Here is a 24,550-nt window from a genome sequence, read left to right as displayed (position 1 = left end):
AAGGGTCGAGCCCCAGGGTGACAAAGGCACTGCTGGCCGAGATGGGGAAGCTCAGAGGAGAGTCAGGTTTAGGGGAGGAAAGTCAGAAACCTCGGCACAGGGACGTATTAAAGATAGAACCTATACAAACGCAGAAGAATAACAAATCAAGGCCAAGCAAAAGTCCGTGGGGTTCACAGAGAGGCAAAGGAGGAGAGGCGATGGCTGAGGGCTGACATCCAGCGCCCGCCTCAGAAGCCAGGACATGTGTGGACTGCACCCTCCCTGGAGGTTACACCAAGTGCTGGCACAGCACTCTGGCTCCCAGCCCACCCGCCTGCTCGTGGGGCTCCTTCCAGTGTTTATTGGGCCTTCTGCCATGTCTGAGGTCCTCCCCTTACAAAGGCAAGAAGGGCCAGGGGAAGGGAGTGTCCCTTCTGAACACCAGATGGGACACATAGCCTTAAATAGGCAGTGGCCACAGGGAGAAAAGTGGGCTTGCTAACTCTGAAGGGTCCCAAGTTTGCTTAGAAATAGGCACCCAGGCCCCGATGAGTACCATGATGCCCAGAGCACCTGGAGGAAACAGCAGGCCTGACATCATGGCTGGAGCCAAAGCAAGGCATCAGAAGAGAACTGGGTCTGAACCGGCACCTTTTCCCTCACCTGCTGGGTCTCATGGCAGCAGCCAGAGCCCACCTTCAGGTGCTTTTAGCCCACACAATTTGGCACATCTCTATATTTTCTTCCATCAAGGTCTCTGCCTTCTGGCTCTCTGCCCAACCAGTTGCCCACAGACTGGAAAACAAAGGCTCGAAGCCTTCCCTGGAGACCTGGGCTTAAGGGATGGGCCTTGGGCAGGCTGGGCGGATGCTCTGTTGATTTTTTTTTTTTCCAAGTGCAGAGAATGTGACAGCCAATTCCTGTTGGAAATAGCTTTTGTTTTCTTTGGAGCACAAAGCACTTTTCCTTTCTCGTGATTGTCTCAGTTCAGGTCATGTTTAGGATGATGATTTGCTAACCTAATTGCCTGCCTTCCAGATCCAGAGTTCTTAACCTTTTAGGGTAGGGACCCTATTGGAACTCTGATAAGAACTATGGACCCTGTCCCCCAAATGTACATACACACAGATACCCCCAGTTTCACATTTAATATCAGTCCTAGGAGGTTAAAATCCTCTGGATGAAGAAGAGTGTGTTCTTCCTACCCCACACCCCCGCTCCCACCCCAAGGTTTTTTTTTCCATCTGGATCTTAAAATCCCCCAGCACTTCTTGCCTGGCTCTTGCCTGAATTAATCACCCCTGCTGAGGAGCAGGGACAGTGGCTGGATTCGGGCTGCCTCTGGTTTCAAGACTCCAGGTCTGTGGTGCTTTTTCAGGCAGCAGGATATTCCAGTGAGGGTTGTAAAATCTCTGTCTCATCCATGCCTGGTTATTATGGAGGAGCTGGGCAGCCAGAGTCTCGGAGATTCTAGAAGAGGTAACACAGCTTTGGGTGAGACTAGGGAGACAGGCGTTGTCTGGTTTTGTTAAATTCCAGAAGCAAGTCATTTTGCCAAAAATGCCAAAAATAAAAGGGCTGTCTAGACACACACTAGAAGCTCTCCTATGAAGAGAGGCCTTCCTGAAGATCATTGATTTATACTTAAATGGCAAGACTAGAGGCTTCATTTATTTATTTTTTTGGCCACACCGTGCAACTTGTGGGATCTTAGTTCCCTGACCAGGGATTGAACCCCAGGCCATCGACAGTGAGAGCTGATAATCTCTGGACCGCCAGGGAATTCCCTGGGTTCATTTATTTAACAGGCATGGTTTGCGTCCCTGGGGTGCACTGTGAATTAGACAGACAACGAACCAGAGAGTTTTAAAGGTAGCGACAAGGGCAAGGATGAAAATAAAATAGGGTGAAGTAGTAGATGTGAACTGAGAAGGTGCATTGGAGCCAAAACCTACATATTGCAAAAGCAGCTTCCATCTGGAGGAGAAGAGCTCCAGGTGGAGTGAGCAGCTGCTGAAAAGGCCCTGAGGCTGAAACAAATGGGGCTGCTTAAGGAAAAGGGAAAACACGTGTGGCTGGTGCAGCTTCCGGGAGAAGGAAGGTCCAGCTTCCGGGAGAGAGGAGGCCGGGACGGGGACAGGAGTGGTAGGCAGCGGGTGGGCCGCGTTGGGGTTTGCAGGAAAGACGATGGAGGAGGCAGAGCAGGCGTCTGTAACTGGATTTGCAGATTTGCATTTTGAGATTTGGCCTCCGCGGAAGAAGTGTCTTCGGGGAGGGCAAGAGTGGAAGACGGACCGAAGCGAGGCTGACTAGTGGCCCAGGTGAGTGGGAGATGCGAGCCCTGACCTCCTGGTGGCCATAGATGGCAAGACAGCCATTTTCCAATGGACGCACGTGGTTCATATCGTGTCATACACGCCAGCTCCAGGCGGGTGAGGCTCTGTGGGAACCTTTTATTACTGCGCAGAAGGACCAAAGTGAAGGTGCTCCTGCCAGTCTAAGGTTTCCTGTTAGTGCCCTTCCAGGAAAAACGTGAACAGAGAAACGAATCTTCTTTTAGAGAAAGTTGCTTGGCTGTTCTTGTCTCTGCAGAACGTTAATCACCTTGGCAGGCAGAAGGAGGGGGAGGAGAGCTAGTATGTATTAGGTACCAACTGCATACCTTGATTTCATCTAATCCCACAGTAACCCTACAAGGCTCGTAGTTTTTTGTTTTGTTTTGCTTTGGTGTTTCATTTCTTTTTTTTTTTTTTTTTGAGATAAGAACCAGTTCAGAGAGGTTAGGTAAATTGCCCAAGGCCACAAAGATAGCAAGTGATAGACTGGGACCCTAACCCAGGCCAGCGTGGTTCCAAAGCTTTCCACACCATCCCAGGTGAGCACATTGAGGAGGACTTAGTAACCTCAAAACTCACAGGGTTTTAGCTACTCCTTGGATGAAAACTGGCCTCTGTTGGGGAGTCCCCTGACTGTTCCAGAACATGGGGTGTGCTGAGCGCGGTGATGTCCAAGACTTGCATTTAGAGATGTTCCCTAATGTTTAGATTTAATGATGCCAGAGAATCTAAGGGAGAAAGAAGGATTTGAGTCTTCATGTAAACAGGCTCATTAACTAGCAACAACTCAGTTAGGGTGAACTCAATTAGGGCTGACTGGAAGGTAGAATTTATGCCACCTGGCTTGACCCTTGAAATGAGAGACTGATGGTGGCTACGAGTTTATCATGGAGGAGTAACTCAGGGACAGAGACTCTACTGAGAAATTCTGTGTTTTAAATCCTTCCCCTGCTGCTCTGCAGCCAGGTGCATGGCAGGAGGACTCTGGAAGGTTCTTGAGGACTCCAGTGTTTCCAGCAGGACCTCTGGCCCGGGGTCCTTGGAGCCTCAGGACTCTGTGTATCGTGAGGACTCCTTTTGTCCTTGCAGAACAACCCAGAAGGGAGTGGGCCTCGCAGGCCCAGTCTGACTGCCTGGGATTGTCTCAGAAAAAGACTGGGGCAACATTCCCAACAACTGGACACAGGAAAAGCCAGCCCATCACACCCAGGGTTACACCCAGGCTTACAAAGAGAAACATGACATGTGTTCCTGTCTGTGGTGTTTCAGGCTCTCTGGTGGGTGTGCACACCTGTGACTAGACCAAGCTCCATGAAGGGAGGGCTGTGTCTTCTTCTCTTTATTGTTTTTGCTGTGCTTGAATGAATGAACAGAGGCTGACAGACACTGTCTTCATCCTCTAGGATTTGACATTTCAGCTGGAATTATAAGCCCACAGGGAAAACAGAGGCTTCCCTGGTGGCTCATTGGTAAAGAAACCACCTGCCATGCAGGACATACGGGTTCAATCCCCAGGTCAGGAAGATTCCCCAGAAAAGGAAATGGCTACCCACTCTAGTGTTCTTGCCAAAAGAATCCCATGGACAGAGGAGCCTGGCAAGCTATAGTCTGTTGGGTCGTAAAAGAAGAGTCTGACATAACTTAGCGACTGAAAAACAAACAAGAGAAAACTGAGGCATTAAGGGCAGTATGTTTTGAAATCAGATCTAGCTTCCAGCAAAGATCATAAAGTCTTGGTTTCCTCATCTGCAGAAAGAGGTGATGAGACACATCGTAGAAAATGGCTGTAAGTATTGACTGAAGTCTTGCATTTATGTGCTGAGCAGAGAGCTCAGCCCATAGCAGCCTCAGAGCAAGTGCATAACATTTTTGCCATGACCCCTACACCTTCCATGGTACTTCTGTTTCAGTAGGAACTTTCAGATCTTTTTGCTGTGATTCACATCACAACCCTATAATGTGTGTGTATGCTGCTGCTGCTAAGTCGCTTCCGTCGTGTCCGACTCTGTGACCCCAGAGACGGCAGCCCACCAGGCTTCCCCGTCCCTGGGATTCTCCAGGCAAGAACACTGGAGTGGGTTGCCATTTCCTTCTCCAATGCATGAAAGTGAAAAGTGAAAGTGTGTATATATACCTTTAAATATAAATAAAATGTAAATTTTATGAATTAATACCCTTTACTATGTGTGATGGATTCTGATAGTTTCTACACTGTTAAATTTTGTGGGGAAAAAATAATGCTAAAGGGGCACAGGAGAACTTTGGGGTGATGGACATGTCCTATATTTTGATTAGGGTGGTGGTGGTGTGGGTGTCTTTGTCAAAAATCATTGAACTCTACATTAAGATAGGTGCATGTTCAGTTCAGTTGTTCAGTCGTGTCCGACTCTTTGCGACCCCGTGAATCACAGCACACCAGGCCTCCCTGTCCATCACCAACTCCCGGAGTTCACTCAGACCCACGTCCATCGAGTCAGTGATGCCATCCAGCCATCTCATCCTCTGTCATCCCCTTCTCCTCCTGCCCCCAATCCCTCCCAGCATCAGAGTCTTTTCCAAGGAGTCAACTCTTCGCATGAGGTGGCCAAAGTACTGGAGTTTCAGCTTTAGCATCATTCCTTCCAAAGAAATCCCAGGACCGATCTCCTGTAGAATGGACTGGTTGGATCTCCTTGAAGTCCAAGGGACTCTCAAGAGTCTTCTCCAACACCACAGTTCAAAAGCATCAATTCTTCAGCACTCAGCTTTCTTTACAGTCCAACTCTCATATCCATACATGACCACTGGAAAAACCATAGCCTTTACTAGATGGACCTTTGTTGGCAAAGTAATGTCTCTGCTTTTGAATATGCTATCTAGGTTGATCATAACTTTCCTTCCAAAGAGGAAGCATCTTTTCATTTTATGGCTGCAGTCACCATCTGCAGTGATTTTGGAGCCCCAAAAAATAAAGTCTGACACTGTTTGCCCATCTATTTGCCATGAAGTGATGGGACCAGATGCCATGATCTTAGTTCTGAATGTTGAGCTTTAAGCCAACTTTTTCACTCTCCTCTCTCACTTTCATCAAGAGGCTTTTGAGTTCCTCTTCACTTTCTGCCATAAGGGTGGTGTCATCTGCATATCTGAGGTTATTGCTATTTCTCCCGGCAATCTTGATTCCAGCTTGTGCTTCTTCCAGCCCAGCGTTTCTCATGATGTACTCTGCATAGAAGTTAAATAAGCAGGGTGACAATATATAGCCTTAACATACTCCTTTTCAGTGCATTTTAGTGCTTGTCAATTATATCTCAATAGATTGGCAACCCTCCAAGTTCCTTTTTTATTGAGACACAATTCACATTCCATAAAATTCATCCTTTTAAAGTGTACAAATCAGTGATTTTTAGCATATTCACAGAGCAACCATCACCATTAGCCAGAACATTTTCGTCACCGTGAAAAGTAACCCTGTACCCACTGATGGTCGCTTCGCATTCCCCCAAGTCTAGCTTCTGGCAACCATTAATCTACTTTCTGTCTCTCTGGACTTGCTGGTTCCAGACCTGCGTGGCCAGGATCAGAGTCTTTGAAGCTGGGCCGGTTACTGGGCCCCCTGGGGAAGGGGCACACTCACCCCCCAGAACTGAGATTTCTCTTTTTGTTCCAGGTTTTGGGTGACTTCCAAGGGCATCAGTGACACCTGTAGGTGACTCACCCTTTGCCTCTACTTCTTTCTTTAAAAATATTTTTATTTATTTGGCTGCACCGAGTCTAAGTTGTGGCACATGGGATCTTTCGCTGTGGCTCCCCAGGCCTACCCAGTCCTCTGGAAATGCCCCCTCCTCTCCTGTGGAAGATGATGAACAAGGATGCACCCAAGCAGGGGGTAGGGAAGGGATTCTCCAAGGTCAGTGTGGGAAACCCATCACAGAAACGCAGAAAAAGATGCATGTTCAGGCACAAGTCCAGCAAGACAGCGTCTGGAAGTGGATCCGAAATGGGGCTGTTATTGGCTGCCTGGAGGAGGAGAGGGAGCACCTGGAGGTGACTCATACCCCCATGTCCCTGCCTCCTTCCTGCCCTGACACCGCATCTTGAAGTGCTCTGAGTCCCTTCACTCCCACTGCCTGGGAAAGGTGTGGACCGGGAGACACCTGAGGAAGGGCGAGGGTTGTGGGGGAGCCGACTCTGCAACGTCAGTGAGGGTGGGACTGACCTGGACCAACTGACGCCAGCTCTGCCATCATCTAGAAACGGATCTGACAGACGGGCTTTCCAGAGAGAGACGTGGAGGTGTTATCAAGGGCCACCTGGAGACGTAAGAGAAAAAATTCCTAGAGCTCTAAAAGCCCACTTTTTCCAGCTGTCAGGAAGGAAAAGGAAGGCTCTGGTGATATCTAAGGAGTGAAATCATGCTGACAAGACAAAATTTTAGAGAAGTGTTAAGTACGCTGAACAGCATAATTGCCCATGACCCTATTTATATAAAAAAAGGGTATTATGTATGATTGTTCATAATAGACCCAAATCTGAAAGGAGTCTCACCAACCTCCCATTCATAACCTTCAGTGAAAGGAATTTCGCTGTCTACTATTAATTTTTTTTACAATTGTATGCTCTTTGTGTAATAAGACATATTTTAAATTTATTTTTGATCTATTTTTAAATTGGTGATACATTCACATGGAAAATCTCCTTCTCATTCTTGTCTTCATCTGCAAAGACAGGTGCTCTGCATGCCATAGAGAATGTAAGTTACGTTCCTAAGGGTTTTTTTTTGTATCCTTCCAGAATTTCCTTATGTATATGTAAGTAAATTTGGATAGAGATTCTTTGTGTTTATCTTTGGCTTCGCTGGGTTTTCATTACTGCGCATGGGCTTCTCCCTGTGGTGGCTTCTCTGGTCGTGGCTCTCGGGCTCTGGAGTGCTGGCTCAGTAGTGGTGGTGCCCGGGCTTAGTTACTCTGCTGCATGTGGGATCTTCCCGGATCAGGGCTGGAACCATGTCCCCTCCATTGGCAGGCGGATTATTTACCACTGGACCACCAGGGAAGTCCCTGGATAGAGATTATTAATGCAACTCTTTTGGAGCTCTGTCTCTAGGAAGGAAATCAGAATTTAAACCCAGTGACCAGACGTAAGGGCTCTGAGCTTTTCCCATAGTTAGACATCTACAGGGGACCAGTGAGCAGAAGGTACACCTTTCCAAAGAGGAGAAAGCTTTTAAACATGAAATATGTAAAACAATAATTGGTAAATGCTCGTTATAAAGGGACAAGGAGGGAGTTCCCTGGTTGGTCCAATGATTAGGACTTGGTGCTTTCACTGTCAGGGCTCAGGTTCGGTCCCTGGTTGGGGAACTAAGATCCCACAAGCCTCATGGCCAAATAAGATAAAAGGACCAAGAAATGCAATAAAAAGGAAAATGTCCAGAAAATCCCCTCAAATTTCTGTACCTCAAAGTAACAATAATTGACATCAGTAAAACCTCTCATCTGGACCAGTGATGTCCAGTAGAACTTTCTGCAATAATGGAAATGTTTTCTGTGCTGTCACAGTAACACTACATATGCCCATGGAGTGCTTGAAATGTGGCTAGTGCAACTGAGGCCCTGAATTCTATATTTTAACTAGTTTTAACTTAACTATCCACAGCCTTGTGTGTCTCGTGTTTGCTGCAATGGGTAGCAGGGGTTATAGACCATTTAAATGCAGATGTTTGAGTGGACGGATGTAAAGAGAGGCTAGAAAGGCTGACTTTTTGCTTCGCCTGCCAGAGGCTTCATCAGGGTGATTACTAATTAATCTAGGATTTCTATGTGTGGGAATTATCTTAAAGTAACGGCTATGAATTTGTTCAAAATCTTAACTCTGAGAGTGTTCATTAACGTGAGAGACTGGAACGTTGTAGGAAAATATTTACTGACGTGAGACTATGTTCACAACTCTTTATTAAGTGAAAGGCAGGCTACAAAGCAGGACGATTTCATTAAAATATGAATCTCCTAGAAAGGTATATTTCATATGCTGCTCAGCACATGGCAAACGCTCAATGAATATGTGTTAATGAATGAGTGAAGGTTAATAAGGGTTAGCACTGGGTGACAAAATGGTGAGTGATTTTATTTTTATTTTTCATTATGTATCTACTTTTGGCTGTTCTGGGTCTTCGTTGCTGCCCACAGGTTGTCTCTAGTTGTGAAGAGCAGGGCTCATCTCCAGTTGTGGTGCGAGGGCTTCTCTTTGCGATGGCTTCACTTGTTGCAGAGCATGGGCTCCAGAGCCCAAGCTCAGTAGTTGTGGCTCACAGAACTAGTTGCCCCACGGCATATGGACTCTTCCTGGACCGGAGATCAAACCCACATCCCCTGCATTGGCAGGTGGATTCTTAACCACTGGACTGCCAGGGAAGCCCAGTGAGTGATTTTATATTTTCTTTGACTCTCTTATTTACATTTTCTAACTATTTATGGTGAATACATGTACTTTTGTAATAAGCAGCATGAATTGAAAAAAGAAGTATAGTTGCTGGGTCATGATATTTCAGAGCTGGAAGGAGCTTTGGAGACAAAGGCAAACATGGCTAGTTAATGGCAGAAGCCCAGGTTCCCCAACTACACACAAACATCTCCCCACGCCAAAGAGGAAAGATTGCTGGATGGTCTCTTGTTCTGGTGTGGCAGGTCAGGAGTGGATTTAGAAAGGAAAAACAAAGGGGAACAATGATCTTCAACAAGACATAATAAAACATAATGACAGATCTCACTAACAAACTCTGGGCATTGATTTTGCTCCAGCTGCATCTGCCCCACCCAAACTGCCCTGCTTTGAGACACCCTGCTGGTCTCCCAGTCCAGCCAATGTTTTGGAGAGAAGTCTCTGTCCCTTGCAGGAGGAAGTCTCCTGGTTTTCTTTACATATTGGCTCTTCTTCACAGCCTGTTCTTTTTCAAAATTCTTGACTGAATCACTCAGTCCCTACTTCAGATGTCCTTTCTTTTTATCCAGGCTTTGCTCTTGGCATTTGTGCTCAACTTTGGAACTTAATGGAATGCACTTTACTATATGAAACGATTATTGCCACCTAGCAGCTCTTGAGGGGAAGGCAATGGCAACCCACTCCAGTGTTCTTGCCTGGAGAATCCCAGGGATGGAGGAGCCTGGTGGGCTGCCGTCTCTGGGGTCGCACAGAGTCGGACAGGACTGAAGCGACTTAGCAGCAGCAGCTCTTGGTTCCACCACTCAGTTCGTTTTATCACACTTTTTTTTCGAGTAGTGACTAGCTCGTAAACATTGATGGCTACAGAAACATATAAAAAGGTATTTATCCACAAGAAATGAGAATATACACCCCAAAGCGTACAAAAATGTTCACAGCAGCTTTAGCCCAAGCTGTTAACCATCCAAATGCCCATTAACAGGGGAAGAGATAAACAAGTTGCAGCAAATGCATTCAGTGCAATGCCACTGAGTAACAGAAAGGGATACAATTCTGACACACACACAACAGTGTGGGGAAACCTCAGAGACACCATACTCAGTGCAAGAAGCCTGAAGAGGGGGGATGAAAAAAAAAGGGGAGGTGTGGGCTATAAGAAAATAGTAATAAATAGAGTAGAAGTGGGTAGAGATATAGATGAACCAGGAATGACAGAATGTTGGTAATTGTAGGATAGGTCAATATCCCTGTTGAACATAGATGCCAAAATCCTCAGCAGAGTATTAACAAACCAAGTTCAACAACACATTAAAAGAATTGAACACCATGATCAAGTGGGTTTTATTCTAGGGATGCAAAATGAAGGATAAAAGCCACATGATCATCTCAACAGATGCAGGAAAAACATTTGACAAAATTCAGCATCCATTTATGGATGAAAACTCTCAACAAAGTTTATAACAAAGTTATAAAGGGAATGTACTTCAACATAATAAGACCATAGATGACAAGTCCACCACTAGCTTCGTCTTCAGTGGTGAAAAGCTGAAAATTTTTCCTCTAAGATCAGGAACAAGACAAGGATGCCCACTCTTGCAACTTTTATTTAACAGAGTATTGAGAGTCCTAGCAAGAACAGTTAGGAAACTCTGTATTATCTTCATAGTTTTTCTGTATATCTAAAACCATTCTACAAAGTAAGATGTATTAAAACGTTAATAACCTAGGCTGTGCTCTCAATGAATGTAGTGGGTGCGGGCATGAATTCCTAGTTGATCTCGTGGGTCCAAACCTTGACTCCACCATGACCTTGAAAGAGCCCTTTTGGAGGCCAGTTTCGGCTTCCAAAAAGTGGGTATAATACTCAGACCTACCTCATGGGGGCACTGTGAGGAGCAAATGAGACAGGATACAAAGTGCTTAGCGCCACTGCTGCCTCCAGTTAGAAATCAATGCAGATAAAATAAAAGTGATTGAGAGAGAGTGCATTTCTGGGCCAGGCAGTCTGGATTCAAATCCTGGTTCCTCCAAGGCCTGTTCATAAAACTGTGGGTCTGTCGCTTGAACTGAGCCTCAGTTTCCTTAGCTATAAAATGGGGTAAATAGCATCCACCCAGAGGAGGGGATTGGAGGATTGACTGGGCACGTATAGGTGCGAAGCCCCAGCGCTGTGCACAGGGTAGGCACTCCATCAGTGTGGGAGGAAAGTATTAAGATGTGTGAGAAGAATTCAGAGCAAATAAAACTGCCTGAGCGTCCAAGAAGGCTTCCCCAGGAGGCTGCAGAAAGGGGCCCTGCTCTGGCTTCTGCACTGAGGCAGCTGATTGGCTGGCTTCTTGATCCTCCAAGGTCCTGTGTGACCTCCTCCTCCACCCTCTGAGGTCCTCCCAGGTCTTGAGCTTTGGAACAAAGCCTCTGCCTGCTGTTCCGCTACTGTTCTCTGTCTGAACTCTGATTAGGTCCTTATCTCAGCCGGCTTTGCCCTGCTTGGCTGCCTGTCACATTCAATTCCACTCCAGGGCTTTCATTCTGCCTTGGCCTGAGTGTCTCCGAGTGGGAGGCTCTGGGACACAGGGCCTGGGCTCCATTGCCCTTGGTTCCCACAAGCCTGAGCACTGTGTCTGGAACACAGCAGTGGAACAGAATAAAATTATCTCGAAGCCAACTTTTGGGTCTTGATGTAGTTGAATTTTAAGGTCCCTGAGATGCACCAGCACACTTCCCCTGTCACAAAGTACCTTCTGTCTCTGGACTCCCTCTGGCCCCGGGTTCCACGATCAGAACTTCATTGCTTTGGCTTAAGCCAAGTTAGGACCTTGTACCTGATAAAAAATGCAACATTCTGTCCTAGCAGGGAACAGATGGTCCACTCAAAGGGTTTAACTGAAAAATAAAATCAAGTAAGGTAATTGGTGACAGGACTCCATCCAGTGAAGTGGGGAGGACAGAAAGAAACAGCAGGGATGGCGAGGTGCCTTGGGACTTGTGACAACAGACAGCTGTTAGCATCCTGGGGTGGCAAGGCCGAAGGGAGCCCAGTGAGAGCTGAGCTGTGGAGGAGTCACCTTGAGGGGGATGAGGCTGTAGAGATGCAGCACTGCCCAGGTGTGTGAGTCTGCAGCGAGGATGAAATATCTCCATGTTTTTCTCTCTCTTTTTTTTTTTAATATTTATTTTTTTGGCTACACCAGATCTTAGGAGGAAAAGGGGATGACAGAGGATGAGATTGTTGGATGGCATCACCAACTCAATGGACATGAGTTTGAACAAGTTCCAGGAGTTGATGATGGACAGGGAAACCTGGCATGCTGCAGTCCATGGGCTAACAAAAGAGTCAGACATGACTGAGCGACTGAAGTGAACTGAGATCTTAGTTGCAGCACGTGGAATCTTTTCATTTGAGGCATGCGGGATCTCAGTCCCCTGACCAGGGATTGAACCCCGGCCCCCTCCAATGGGAGCGCAGAGTCACTGGATTACCAGGGAAGCCCCTCCATGTTCTTTTCGTGCTCTCAGGTCTCCTAGCAGTGACCACATTGGCCAAAACCAAATGGAAACCATAGGCTGAGGGGCTGAGGCAGCATGAAGGGCCTTAGGAGAAGCACAAAGGCAGAGGAAGGGAGTCCTAGGGTGGAATGAGGCTCTCTTAGGGCTGGGAGGAGCCAGAGATCATTGAGGGCCCCATACCTCAAAGTGAGGTCCAGGGACCAGCAGTATCCATGTTATCCACATCACCAGCAAGACTGTAGGAAAGGAAGACTCTCAGGTTGCACCCCATACCTGCTGAGTCAGGATTTGCATTTTCACAAGATCCCTAGGTGATTCTCATGTGCCCGCATGTTGAGAAACACTGCTCGAACCCACCCTGCTCAGATGAGCCTGCTTGCTCATTTTCCCTCAGTACCCTTATGAGCTGCTTTTTCCCCCTCACAAGTATGTTTGTGCCTTCTTCATTCAGAAAGTCATCTGACAAATACTGAGTAACTAATCTCAAGCCTCTCATAAGGGATATAGAAATTAATAGCGGGCAGGAAAGCAGATGGGCAACTTCAGCTCGGTGTGGGAAATGCTGAAATCAGGATAGTGAGTGTGGGTGGATACAGATGGACTAAAAAAGGGCCCCCCGGTCAACCGGTGGGGGCATTGGTGGCGGTCAGGGTAACACTTCCAAGACTTGTGCCAGTGCAGTTGGCCCAAATTTCCTTTCCCAATCCCACCCTGTTCCTGACGTCAGCACCGCTCACTCTGCCTCAAATCCTCCTTCCCTGATTATTTCACTACTTGTGTGCCCAGGTTTCATTTCATTAACTAAAGTGGACTCCTTTTGTTTCCTCCCACCCTAACATCTAGTAGGTCCTGAATCCAAATATGAGGGGGTGAGTGAGTAATGAATTGGCAGATGGATGGTTCAGTACAGATGATGAATGTATTGGGGAATGGTGAGACCCACTCCCTGTTTCCTACCACCCATCAACCTGCTTTGCAGACTCCTTATCCCTCTCTTCCTGTCTGTATATGATTTTTGAAATATGAGTGTGTATTTCCTCACTTATGGGTTCTTTAGAAGCAGCTCGCAGAACAAGCCAGGAGGCCTCACATAAGGAAGTGGCTAGAAGCACAAATGCAAGCCAGACACCAGAGTTCAAATCTTGGCTTCATTATTTACTAGGTCAGTGGCTTGGGGCATGTTGCTTTACCTCTCTGTGCCTGTTTCCACAGCTGCCAGATGCGGGTAATAAGAGAGTACCCTGTTCATAGGGTTACTGGGAGGTTACACGAGGTGTTATCTGTAAAGTGACTTGGACAGCGCCCGGCACTTGGTAAGCGCTATGACAGTGTGTGCCGCTGCTGAGAAGTTGTGTGTTGCACCTGTGATTCATTTGCCACGTCTCGGGTGGTCAGGAGGGCTGAGAACATCCTGGAGACTGGTGAATAGACAGAGGCTGATCTTTTCCACACACACAGCAGAGAATTCAAGCTGGAGGTGACTGGTCTTTGTCCCCAGCACATGGCCACCGGGCTGTGGGCTCACTGGGGGCCATCACAGTCTAGTAATCACTTTTATTTTTAATTGAAACAATTTTTAAAAATTAAAAAAAATTTTTTTTTAGCCACACTGTGCAGCACGTGGGATTTTAATTCCCTGACCGGGAATTGAACCCTAGTCCCCTGCATTGGAAGTATGGAAACTTGACCACTGGACTGCCAGGGAAGTCCCAGTAGCCACTTTCCTAGGAACTGGAAATGCCATATTGTCCTGTCCACATGGTGGGTGCTGTGACTGAGTCTTGTCAGGGAGCTCCCTGACCTCCTTCTCTCTGAAAGCCTTTGGGACTGATGAGCTTTCCACTTCCGCTCACTGTTCACTGGAAGTCAGTGGGTTGGCTTTAGCGGGTTGGCTTTAGCAGATAGATAGTGATACTCGGATATAGCTGGTATTGAGAGTATTTGGTAGAATTAGGATTTAGTGAGTTTTACAGGCCAGAGGGCCAATCCGTTTCACTTGGGCATCCTCTGGACCTTGATTGAGTCTGTTTCTTCTAAGTCAGTGGAGCTCCCGGCTGCCTCCTACCCACCTAGTAGAATGGGAAGCAGAGTGTGCACCCTGCATCTGAGACTAAGCATTTCTGACTCAAGGCCAGCTCAGAGACGTTTGGCTAACTCTGTGGCTCTGAGATGTTTTTGGAAATTTGGGGGATTCTGCACTATGGCTTTCTGGCTAGGCTGCCTCTGATTTGGAGGGAACGGGAGAGATTTATGTCTTCCAACTCAGGGCTCAATACACTGATTCTTAGGGAGCAAGGGATCAGGTGATGCCACTGGCCAGCCTGGGGCATGATGGAGGAGCCATACAGATGGCTGTCAGACCAGAGGTCAGGGATGGAGTGAGCTGAAACCACCACTTTCAGGGGCTGAAGTTGGGGTCACAAACACCGTGTAAAGTTGTGGTTCCTAATGCTCAGGTTCCTAATAACTGTCAGGAGATGTCAACTCAGACAGAAGTCACGTCCAGCACCCTAGCCACAATGTTGGCTGGGTCATGTGGGGAGTTGACACCTATCTGACCTCAATTTGTTTTTGTATATTGCTCGAAGGAGCAGTGGCACCAAAGTAATCCTGTTCTTCACAGAAGACCCTTAGGAGCTTCCTTTTCTTTTAAAAAGCTTTTTATTTTGAAATAATTTCAAACTTAGAAAAAAGTTCCAAACATACCACAAAGAATTCCTACATATCTTTCAGTCTGTTTGCTGCATATGTTCTGTCTCTTTCCATGTTTGTTAGTTGCTCAGTTGTGTCCAACTCTTTGCGACTCCATAGACAGTAGCCCACCAAGCTCCTCTGACCATGGGATTTCCCAGGCAAGAATACCGGAGTGGGTTGCCATTTCCTTTTCCAGGGGATCTTCCCACCCCAGGGATCAAACGTGGGTCTCCTGCATTGGCAGGCAGATGCTTTATCATCTGAGATATCAGGGGAGCCTTATGTGTGTGTGTGTATACAGAATTTTTTTTCAGAACCACTTGAAAGTATATTGTAGACATACTTGCCCCTTAATACTTAAGTTTGTGTTTCCTAAGAGCAAATGTATTTTATTACATAATCACAATATGATCATAAGATTCAGAAAAGAGAGCATTGATCTAACACTGTTATCTACTCTCCAGTTTGAATTCCAGTTGCACCAATTTCCAATTATGTATTTTATAGCTATTTTCCCTTTGTCCAGTATCTCATCCAGAATAAGCATTTCATTTTGGCGATAGGTATCTTTAACTTCTTTACTCTAGAATCTTTCCCCAATCTTTCTTTCTTTTTCATGTCCTCAGGAGTTTTCTAAGCAAATTTAAATCTAAAAGCACTTTCATGACTGTGACTTCTCTAAATGTTAACTCGAAGAAAAAAAAAAAAGCCCTTTTCAATTCCTTGCCTCTGAAGCCTCAAGACAGGTGGGTTTGACAACAATCTATTTTGGTCATGCCTAGGCATTTTTTTGGCTTCTCCATCTACACTGGTCTCAAATGATCCTGGAGTTTGCTCTTGGGTACACTGTAGATGCTAGTAAGTACTTGTTGATTTGCCAGGAAAGAAAGTGGATTTGACTTCTGGATTAAATAACCCAAATGACATTCCAGGAAGGTTTTGCTGGTGTGGATAGAGAGACAAAGTGTTGGCACTTCCAGAGGTGAATACCTAGAGCATTAACCCAAGGTCAGCAGCAGGCTTGGAGTTCTTTATCTTATTTCCACCAGGCGCTAAGTATACTAAGGTTCTCCTCAAATTCCCCTGCAGGGGACTCAGGAAGCTCCACTGCAGGTTAAATGCATCCCATAGAAGGAGGGAATCACAGAGCTGTTAGGATCCTACAGATTTTGATGTGCACTTTTTTGACCTCCTGCCTGGAGTCTGTAAATTTGGATCATCTTCTTAGGAGCAACAGAGAACAGATCTTCAAAGTCATCCTGTCCAAGACGGTAGCCAACTTCCAAGACGGTCTCCAACCTTGCCGCCTCTGGTATCCCCTTTTGTGGAACTAGTCCCCTCCCACATGGATTTGGGCTGGCCTCTGTAGAATCTGGTGAAAGCAACACAGTCTAACTTAGGAGGCTAAGTTGTAAAAGATAAGGCAGCCGCTGCCTTGGTCTCCTGGTTAGCTTGTTTTAGAGGAAGCCAGCTATTAATATTTTGAGGACACTCAGTCATCCTGGTGGGGAAGCCCAGATAGAGAGGAACTGAGCGCCTCCCCCTCCCCCAGCCAAGAACCAGCACTAACTTGCCAGTTGTGTGAGTGTCATCTCAGTGGATCTTCTGGCTCCAGCCAAGCCTTCAGACGACTGCCATGTTGACCAGCATCTAACTGCAACCTTATGAGAGACCTGGAGGCAAAACCTCGTATCCCAGGTGCTCCCAAATTTCAGACTCGCATAAACTGAGAGAGAAGAAATTACTATTATTTTAATGCATGAAGCTTTCGGGGTTATTTCCTGTGCAAGAATACATAATTGGTACATTGTTCCATTGAAAAGAATAGAGAAGCACATGATCCAGCAGTTCCATTCCTAGATACATACCCGAGAGAATTGGAAACATATTCCAACATGTTCATTGCAGTATTACTCACAACAGCCAAAAAAAATGTTTACTGATCGATAGATACGTGAAATGTGGTATATTTACTCTGTGGAATATTATTTGGCCATAAAGTGGAATGAAGTCCTGATACATACTGTAACATGGATGAACCTTGGCTAAAGTGAAAGAAGCCAGTCACGAAAGACCACATATTGTAAGATTCATTTATATGCCACATCCAGAACAGGCAAATCTATAGACAGGAAGTGGATTAGTGGTTGCCCAGTGGTTGCTTAGTGCTGTGGGGCATGGGAGAATGAGTGGTGAGCACCTGTGGGTACAGGGTTTCTTTTTGGAGTGATGATGAAACTGTTCTACATTTGATTGTGGTGATGGTTGCAGAACCCTGTGAATATAGTAAGAGCCACTGAATTGTATACTTCAAATAGGTAACTTGTATATGTGAATTACATCTCAATAAGGCTGTTATAAAAAATTATAAAGAGACAAGCTATCCTAGAAACCTCATAGGGGTTTAGTTCCTGTTCTTTTCGATGACAGTGTTAATGTCTCTCATGCCAGGTGCGTGGAAAAGGTCCTAGGAGATTTACCTGGCTGCATGGTAGAAAAGAACTGCTGGAATTGGAAGCAAGGAGCAGATATATGTTCTGCAAAAATCATTAAAGAGTAATTCTAACCTACCAAATGCTGTACAATCAGAATCAGAACTGTAACCCTGACAAGATTAGACTTTGGGGAGGAGATTAATAATAGAACCTGGATTCCTAATTAAGTCCTGGTGAGAATGTGGTTTCCACCCTCTGTGACAGTCAGCCACTGTCAAGAGCAGTTTTCTTACTCTGTCTGCTGGAGCTTTAGCCCAGATGTTAAGTGCCCCTCCCATTTTTGTAAAAAACATCAGATCACTGATGTTTTAGCCCAGAGCGTCTACTCTCAACTCTCTGAAGTTTCAGATTAGAAGTAGTCACGGGACTTCCCTGGTGGTCCAGTGGGCAAGACTCTGAGCTTCCAGTGTAGGGGATGCAGGTTCCATCCCTTGTCTGGGAACCGAGATCCTGCATGCCCCATGGCAAAAAAAAAAAAAAAAAAAATGGTCTCTGCTCCGCATCTGGCATATGCAGACCAATATGTTGGGCCCCCAAAAGTTTTGAAATTATTCAGTCACTCAGTCGTGTCCAACTCTTTGCGACCCCATTGACTGCAGCACGCCAGGCTTCCCTGTTCATCACCAACTTCCAGAGCTTGTTCAAACTCATGTCCATCGAGTCGGTGATGTCATCCAACCATCTCATCCTCTGTTGTTCCCTTTTCCTGCCTTCAATCTTTCCCAGCATCAGGGTCATTTCCAATGAGTCAGTTCTTCCCATCAGGTGTCCAAAGTATTGGAGCTTCAGCATCAGTCCTTCCAGTGAACATCCAGGACTGATTTCCTTTAGGATTGACTAGTTTGATCTCCTTGCAGTCCAAGGAGCTCTCAAGAGTCTTCTCCAACACCACAGTTTAAAAGCATCAGTTCTGTGGCACTCAGCTTTCTTTTGTGGTTCAACTCTCACACATATCATACATGTGTACAGTAGTCATACATGATTACTGGAAAAACCATAGCTGGAAAAACCATTGAAATTATTACTTTTATTTATTTGTATATGTTTACTTTTGGCCATGTCTCATGACTTTCAGGATCTGAATTCCCCGACCAGGGATTAAACCTGGGCCCTCGGCAGTGAGAACACAGAGTCCTAACCACTGAACCACGAAGGAACTCTCATTACATTTATTTTTTTATGATTTTATTTATTTATTTTTGGTTTACTGTATCTTTGTTGCTAAGCAGGCTTTTCTCTAGTTGCAGTGTGAGGGCTTCTCATTGCGGTGGATGCTCTTGTTGCAGAGCATGGGCTCTAGAACATGGGGGCTTCAGTAGTTGTGACCCATGGGTTTAGTTGCTCCACATCATGTGGGATCTTCCTGACCTAGTGATGGAGCTCGTGTCTCCTACATTGGCAGGAAAATTCTTTACCACTGAGCCACCAGGGAAGCCCTTCTTCTTACTTCTAAAACAGTATCAGTTCAGTTCAGTTCAGTCGCTCAGTCGTGTCTGACTCTTTGCGACCCCATGAATCGCAGCACGCCAGGCCTCCCTGTCCATCACCAACTCCCAGAGTTCACCCAGACTCACGTCCACCGAGTCAATGATGCCATCCAGCCACCTCATCCTCTGTCGTCCCCTTCTCCGCCTGCCCCCAATCCCTCCCAGCATCAGAGTCTTTTCCAATGAGTCAACTCTTCGCATGAGGTGGCCAAAGTACTGGAGTTTCAGCTTTAGCATCATTCCTTCCAAAGAAATCCCAGGGCTGATCTCCTTCAGAATGGACTGGTTGGATCTCCTTGCAGTCCAAGGGACTCTCAAGAGTCTTCTCCAACAACACAGTTCAAAAGCATCAATTCTTTGGCGCTCAGCCTTCTTCACAGTCCAACTCTCACATCCATACATGACCACTGGAAAAACCATAGCCTTGACTAGACGAACCTTTGTTGGCAAAGTAATGTCTCTGCTTTTGAATATGCTGTCTAGGTTGGTCATAACTTTCCTTCCAAGGAGTAAGCATCTTTTAATTTCATGGCTGCAGTCACCATCTGCAGTGATTTTGGAGCCCCAAAAATAAAGTCTGACACTGTTTCCACTGTTTCGCCATCTATTTCCCAAGAAGTGATGGGACCAGATGCCATGATCTTCGTTTTCTGAATGTTGAGCTTTAAGCCAACTTTTTCACTCTCTACTTTCACTTTCATCAAGAGGCTTTTGAGTTCCTCTTCACTGTCTGCCATAAGGGTGGTGTCATCTGCATATCTGAGGTTATTGATATTTCTCCTGGCAGTCTTGATTCCAGCTTGTATTTCTTCCAGCCCAGCGTTTCTCATGATGTATACTGCATATAAGTTAAATAAACAGGGTGACAATACACAGCCTTGACGTACTCCTTTTCCTATTTGGAACCAGTCTGTTGTTCCATGTCCAGTTCTAACTGTTGCTTCCTGACGTGCATACAGATTTCTCAAGAGGCAGGTCAGGTGGTCTGGTATTCCCATCTCTTTAAGAATTTTCCACAGTTTATCATGATCCACACAGTCAAAGGCTTTGGCATAGTCAATAAAGCAGAAATAGATGTTTTTCTGGAACTCTCTTGCTTTTTCCATGATCCAGCGGATGTTGGCAATTTGATCTCTGGTTCCTCTGCCTTTTCTAAAACCAGCTTGAACATCTGGAAGTTCACGGTTCACGTATTGCTGAAGCCTGGCTTGGAGAATTTTGAGCATTACTTTACTAGCGTGTGAGATGAGTGCAACTGTGCGGTCGTTTGAGCATTCTTTGGCATTGCCTTTCTTTGGGATTGGAATGAAAACTGACCTTTTCCAGTCTTGTGGCCACTGCTGAGTTTTGCAAATTTGCTGGCATATTGAGTGCAGCACTTTCACAGCATCATCTTTCAGGATTTGAAATAGCTCAACTGGACTTCCATCACCTCCACTAGCTTTGTTCATAGTGATGCTTTCTAAGGCCCACTTGACTTCACATTCCAGGATGTCTGGCTCCAGGTGAGTGATCACACCATTGTGATTATCTGGGTCGTGAAGATCTTTTTTGTACAGTTCTTCTGTGTATTCTTGCCACCTCTTCTTAATATCTTCTGCTTCTGTTAGGTCCATAGCATTTCTGTCCTTTATCGAGCCCATCTTTACATGAAATGTTCCCTTGGTATCTCTAATTTTCTTGAAGAGATCTCTAGTCTTTCCCATTCTGTTGTTTTCCTCTATTTCTTTGCATTGATCACTGAAGAAGGCTTTCTTATCTCTTCTTGCTATTCTTTGGAACGCTGCATTCAGATGCTTATATCTTTCCTTTTCTCCTTTGCTTTTTGCTTCTCTTCTTTTCACAGCTATTTGTAAGGCCTCCCCAGACAGCCATTTTGCTTTTTTGCATTTCTTTTCCACAGGGATGGTCTTGATCCCTGTCTCCTGTACAATGTCACAAACCTCATTTCATAGTTCATCAGGCACTCTATCTATCAGATCTAGGTCCTTAAATCTATTTCTCACTTCCACTGTATAATCATAAGGGATTTGATTTAGGTCATACCTGAATGGTCTAGTGGTTTTTCCCTACTTTCTTCAATTTCAGTCTGAATTAGGCAATAAGGAGTTCATGATCTGAGCCACAGTCAGCTCCTGGTCTTGTTTTTTCTGAATGTATAGAGCTTGTCCATCTTTGGCAGCAAAGAGTATAATCAATCTGATTTCGGTGTTGACCATCTGGTGATTTCCATGTGTAGAGTCTTCTCTTGTGTTGTTGGAAGAGGGTGTTTGGTCTGACCAGTGCATTTTCTTGGCAAAACTCTATTAGTCTTTGCCCTGCTTCATTCCGTACTCCAAGGCCAAATTTGCCTGGTACTCCAGGTGTTTCTTGACTTCCTACTTTTTCATTCTAGTCCCCTATAATGAAAAGGACATCTTTTTTGGGTGTTAGTTCTAAAAGGTCTTGTAGGTCTTCATAGAACTGTTCAACTTCAGCTTCTTCAGCATTACTGGTTGGGGCGTAGACTTGGATTACTGTGATGTTGAATGGTTTGCCTTGGAAACGAACAGAGATCATCCTGTCGTTTTTGAGATTGCATCCAAGTACTGCATTTCGGACTCTTTTGTTGACCATGATGGCCACTCCATTTTTTCTGAGGGATTCCTGCCCGCAGTAGTAGATATAATAGTCATCTGAGTTAAATTCACCCATTCCAGTCCATTTCAGTTCGCTGATTCCTAGAATGTCGACATTCACTCTTGCCATCTCTTGTTTGACCACTTCCAATTTGCCTTGATTCATGGACCTGACATTCCAGGTTCCTATGCAATATTGCTCTTTACAGCATTGGACCTTGCTTCTATCACCAGTCACATCCACAGCTGGGTATTGTTTTTGCTTTGGCTCCATCCCTTCATTCTTTCTGGAGTTATTTCTCCACTGATCTCCAGTAGCATATTGGGCACCTACTGACCTGGGGAGTTCCTCTTTCAGTATCCTATCATTTTGCCTTTTCATACTGTTCGTGGGGTTCTCAAGGCAAGAATACCGAAGTGGTTTGCCATTCCCTTCTCCAGTGGACCACATTCTGTCAGATCTCTCTGCTTAATCCTGTCTCCTTTTTCAAAATGTTCTTTTAGAAATAATTTTTTGCTTTTCAGAGCTTTATAATTTTTGTAAGATTTTGAGATCTCTTTTTATATTTTTATAAAATTATAATTTTTGAGATCAAGCATAATTAAGATGGCCTATAGTTATTTAGCATAAATAAAGAACAGGGCAATTATAGTTTCTTTTTTCACACTCTTGTAGAGATTTTTTTGTTTAGATGTCATTAACATTCAGATGACAATTTTTTTCTGGTTTATTGAGATATAATTAACATACAGCACTATATAAGTTTAAAGTGTACAGCATAATGATTTGACTTGCACATTTTGTGAAATAATTACAATAAGTTATTCATCATTTCATATAGATAAGTATCATTGTTGTATTATGTTGTGTGTGTGTGTTTTGTAAACTCCATGAACTCAAAGTCCACTTTTAAAAAAATATTTATTTATGTATCTGTTTATTTTTGGCCGTATTGGGTCTTTGTTGCTTCGCATGAACTTTCTCTAGTTGCAGCAAGCAGGGTCTACTCACTGCAGTGTGCAACATCTAGGTGCGTGGGCTCAGCAGTTGTGGGTCCTGGGCTTAGTTGCTCCTTGGCATGTGGGATCTTCCTGGATCAGAGATAGGACCCATGTTCTCTGCATTGGCAGGTGGAGTCTTAACCACTGGACCGCCAGGGAAGTCCTTTTTGTTGTTGTTGTTTTTAAGTGACATGATATTTAAAGTCAATCGTAGCAATCTTTTACAGATGAGTCAAGTGAGACCCAGGAACATTTAATGACTTGCTCAAATTGATACAGGTAAATACAATTGGGATTCTCAATCTCAAATTCTACTTTTATTCTGTGTAACCTCTACCCACCGGAGAAGGCAATGGCACCCCACTCTAGTACTCTTGCCTGGAAAATCCCATGGACGGAGGAGCCTGGTAGGCTGCAGTCCATGGGGTCGCTAAGAGTCGGACACGACTGAGCGACTTCACTTTCACTTTTCATGCATTGGAGAAGGAAATGGCAACCCACTCCAATGTTCTTGCCTGGAGAATCCCAGGGATGGGGGAGCCTGGTGGGCTGCTGTCTGTGGGGACGCACAAAGTCGGACACGACTGAAGTGACTTAGCAGCAGCAGCAACCTCTACCCACATGCAGTGGCACTGAATAAAAGGGATTCAGTATCTTATGAATGGTACTCATGATGACCATACTCAACCACTAAGTATCTGACCTGAGTTTTAATTTTTCTATCCAACTGAAGCCATTCCTGAATATATAACAAATACATTAATATGCACTGTAAGAAACATAATGAAATATAACAAATTTCTTGAAATTTTCAGCCTAAACTCTTAGTCTTTTATGTTGAAATGAGAAAGTTTAGGATCATTTTAGTTGTGAGTCTTTACTCTGAGATCCAGAAGTCTTTTAGAGTTCCCAGTTATAAAACTGCTAAACGAACTGTGCCAACAACTTACCCAAATTCCTCATTTGGCTGTTATTAGTGTCACCGGTAAGCGTTTTATTTTTATATATGAAAAACAATGCCTTCTTATCATCATGGTATGCTGGCTGGTTTCTCTTGGGGGTATGGGGGTGTAGAAGGAGGGATTTTAAAGAGATTCTCACGGATACACAATGCTGGTACAAGGGTGAGGCAGATGCAAAATTTAAGGGCTTGCCAAAACCCACAGCTATCAAGATAAATGCCATTTTTATGGTATATTTTTAAAAAATCAAAATTAAAGAATTTTGATTCTTTAATCCAAAAGAATCAAAGAACCCATGATGAACAAAATGTTAGTATTTTAAGTGACGGCAAGACCCAGCAGGGTTGGAATCAGAAAATGATGAATGACGTGGGTTCTACAAGTGCAGAGTCAGATTCTGTCTTCCCTAGAATTTTGATATTCATCACAGATATTTCTTTTTTGGAAAAGAAAACATTGCACTAAAATATTATTTATCCTGATTGCTGAATTTTTGGCACCCCTTTAAATTTTCTGCAGTTGAGACAAATATCTCTCTTGCCTCACCCCAGCCCTGAACATCTTTGCCAGGGAAAGCTGGCAAGAAGCTCCCACACCACCCACCCCATGTGTGCCTGGCTTTGTGAGCTGAAATTTCTCTCCCTGGCATCACTGATGGCAGGAGAAAACTTTTTTTCAACTTTTTCCATTCGGACACATTTATCTGTTCACGGGGCACATCCTGCAGCCAGGTGCTGTCATGGGGTCAGCTGACCCGACAGACCAGTGAGGGAGAGTGTCTTCCTGCTGAGTCTCCACATTCCCTGGATGAAAAGTAAAACTTCTGAAAGTCCTAACGGAGGCACAAAGGTACACATTACCCACCTAATAATACCTGTCACATTGAATTCAACTTCTCTTTGGTGTCACCTGAATGTTCTCAAATGCTCCAAGTTTCTGACATTGGAGGACAGAGGAACCTGGCATGCTGCAGTTCATGGGGTTGCAACACGACTTAGCGACTGAATAACAACAAAATCTGAGGTTATTTTTCCTCTAACAATCAAA

The sequence above is a fragment of the Bos mutus genome, chromosome 18 (assembly GCF_027580195.1).
Source record: "Bos mutus isolate GX-2022 chromosome 18, NWIPB_WYAK_1.1, whole genome shotgun sequence".
Classification (NCBI taxonomy): domain Eukaryota; kingdom Metazoa; phylum Chordata; class Mammalia; order Artiodactyla; family Bovidae; genus Bos; species Bos mutus.
This window is presented reverse-complemented; position numbering follows the sequence as displayed.